General features: G+C 55.0%; 1 protein-coding gene across 1 annotated transcript in view; it reads right to left on the bottom strand.

The window, feature by feature from the left end:
• DPP6 (dipeptidyl peptidase like 6) overlaps positions 1-3,204 on the bottom strand; it is a 330,888-nt gene that overhangs the window by 316,587 nt on the left and 11,097 nt on the right. The gene's annotated exons all lie outside the window — the stretch shown is intronic.

Here is a 3,204-nt window from a genome sequence, read left to right as displayed (position 1 = left end):
GTGGTGAGTGTGCCCCACACCTCCACATCTCTGCATGTGACTACCGTGTCCCTCGTCTCCATGTCTCTGCATGTGATGAGCATGTCCCATGTCTCCACGTCTCTGCATGTGATGAGCGTGTCCCACATCTCCACGTCTCTGCATGTGATGACAGTGTCCCACACCTCCACGTCTCTGCATGTGATAAGCGTGTCCTATGCCTGTGCACCACATGACTTGGCATTGACCCCATAGATTGTAGTGTCTGTTTTGCTTTTCAAAGTTGGAGCCAGAAATTTTAGTGTCTTGAATCTTCTTAAAATTTCTCAGGCCATTTTAGGAAACATCACCTTACATGGAATGCCTTAAACACCCTGTTCTAAGTTGACTTTATTTGGGACGTCACAACCCGTTGGGTCTTGGACAACCATAGCGTCCAGATCTTTGTCGTCGATGAAGACCCGCCTGACTGACTAATCACACTCACAGGGTGTGACCTGGGGTCCCAGGCCTTCTCCCCGTCCCACGCAACCCCGGAGCCCTGTTCTCTTCAGCAGGTGTGGGCGCTGGTCAGCTCAGCACCCTTCCCTTTGTCCAGACTTGGACTAACCCTTGGCACTTGCCTTCCCACAGCCCCATCCATCCTGGCTTTCAGACCCTCTCATGTTAGCATTGTCCTGTTTTCCCAAATCTTCTCCATACCCACAATCACTGCACCCAACGCACCCACACCCACACCCACTGCACCCAACACACCCACAGCCGCACCCACAGCTGCAACTGCACCCACAGCTGCACTGGCCCCCATCCCCACACCCACCACACCCGCACCCACCCCCACACCCACTGCACCCAACACACCCACAGCTGCATCTGCACCCACAGCTGCACTGGCCCCCATCCCCACACCCACCACACCCGCACCCACCCCCACACCCACTGCACCCAACACCCCCACAGCCGCCCCCACAGCTGCAACTGCACCCCCAGCTGCACTGGCACCCATACCCACACCCACCACACCCTCACCCACAGCACCTGCACCCACACCCACAGCGACACTTGCACCCACAGCTGCAACTGCACCCACAGCTGCACTGGCACCCATACCCACACCCACCACACCCTCACCCACAGCACCTGCACCCACACCCACAGCGACACTTGCACCCACAGCTGCAACTGCACCCACAGCTGCACTGGCACCCATACCCACACCCACCACACCCTCCCCCACAGCACCAACAGTACCTGCACCCACACCCACAGCCATACCTGCACCAACAGCTGCACCGGCACCCACACCCATACCCACCACACCCTCACCCACACCCACAGCACCTGCACCCACACCCACAGCACCCACAGCACCTGCACTCACACCCACAGCAGCACCTGCACCCACACCCACACCCGCAGCTGCACCTGCACCGGCACTCACACCCACACCCACGAGTACATTCTACCCCAACCCTGAAGGCTCAGCTCAGGCCTGAGTCCCAGGCCTCAGACGGGAATTTCTCTGCTCCCTGCCTGGGAATTGTCCCCCATCGAGTTTTTCTTACCCCCCCACCCCCGATTTTTCTTTTCCTGTGTCAGCTATTTATCAAAATAAAGATTCTTTCTCAGATCCAACATCTCTGTCACAGAGGATGAATTATTAGGAAGCCTAATTGTTAGACATGAAAAATGTTTACTTGCCTCTCCCACTCAGACACCCGATTGAAGACACGCAGCGAGACCCTGGCCGTGAGGCTCGGTTGCCTGGGCATTGTCCTGTTACTGAAGGGCTGCCAGCCCTAGTCCCGCAGGGCACAGGCCTGGGCTGCGGGCTCGATCCTCAATCGGGGGCATGTAAGAGGCAGTTGATCGAGGTTTCTTCCGCTCCCCTCCTCTCTCTCTCTCAAAAATCAATTTTAAGAATCTAAGGCACACAGTGAGTGTTATAATTTTAGAATTCCCAGAGTGAACCCTACAATTGCCTCAAATATTCTAATGATAAGAATAAACTAGTCTCTTTGAAATAGAGAAGTAAAATTCTTTCATTAGTTTTAAAGTGCCCATCACCACCTTCTCTGGGGCACATTAATTTCCACAAGAGGAAATTGGGGCTAGGCTTCGAGTCCCTTGGCTGGGGTGTTCACCCTGCTACGCTAACCTGTTGAGAGAGCTGAGCTGAATCTATTCTTGCAAGAGCGTGAATCCCCGTGACCTTCCAGAGGGTCACGGGGCTGTCGGGAGACACACCTTGACCCTTGGCACTGTTTTGAAGAGTCCCCACTCACATCCCAGTCCCCACTTTAACGGGCAGACTCAGGTGTCTGTGGATCTCGTGTGCCTCCCTGCGCACGGGCCTGAGCGCATTCATTTCTCAGAAGCCCATGTTCCAAATTAACACTTCGCAGCCGGCGGCGGTGCCTGGAGTCGCGGGCAGTTTTTCTTGAATGCTGGCAGGCGAAATTAAATCTCATAAAAATTGATCAGACACCACTCAGGGAACAATCTATAAATTGCCACAAAAAAATTCTGTTATGGAGACTTGATTATATCAATAACGTGTTGGCAAAGCCATCGGTGGAGGACTGCGCTTGCGCCCCATGGTCCCGTGGCCACCGCTGCTGAAGGCAGACGCCATGGCAGAAGCGGGCCCACAGCTCTGACTCATGTCTGTGCTCATGGCCCATTTATCCTAAGAAGGGGGTGCAGCAAATTTCAACCCCATTCCCCCAAATCCTCCTGGAACTGGGAGCCCAGAGAGGCCAACAGTGTCTGTTACCTGTGACTTGCCTGGTACGGGACCAGCTCTAACATAGATGCAGAATGAGCAGGGGCGGAAAGGTCACCCGCAGCCCACCTGTGCTCTGGGGGACTCGGGCTGTCCTCACTGTGACCGCAACCGACTGCTTTGTTGTGGGTTATCACTAAACGCCCGATTTTTCTTCCCTGAACTGGGCTCTCACTTCGAACCCAAGATTCCAATCACTAATAATCCCACGAGGTCTCCCACGGGCAGTTAGCTGTGAAGATCACGGACGCGTTCCAGGACCTGCTGCCTGCTCGTTAGTGACGGATTTGTCTCGTCGATAGCCAGGCCCAAGTAGAGCAGCACAGGGAAGGGGTGTGAGAGACGATCAGAAGCACATAGTGGTGGGTGCAGGTACCAGCAGTGGCTGAAGGCCCATGTGAGGCTGGCAGTGAAGAGTCCTGAAGAGTACAGGCCAGGTC

This window comes from Myotis davidii, unplaced genomic scaffold, assembly GCF_000327345.1.
Source record: "Myotis davidii unplaced genomic scaffold, ASM32734v1 scaffold762, whole genome shotgun sequence".
Taxonomy (NCBI): Eukaryota; Metazoa; Chordata; class Mammalia; order Chiroptera; family Vespertilionidae; genus Myotis; species Myotis davidii.
Note: the sequence above shows the minus strand (reverse complement) of the source record. Positions and strands in the feature narration are given on the sequence as shown.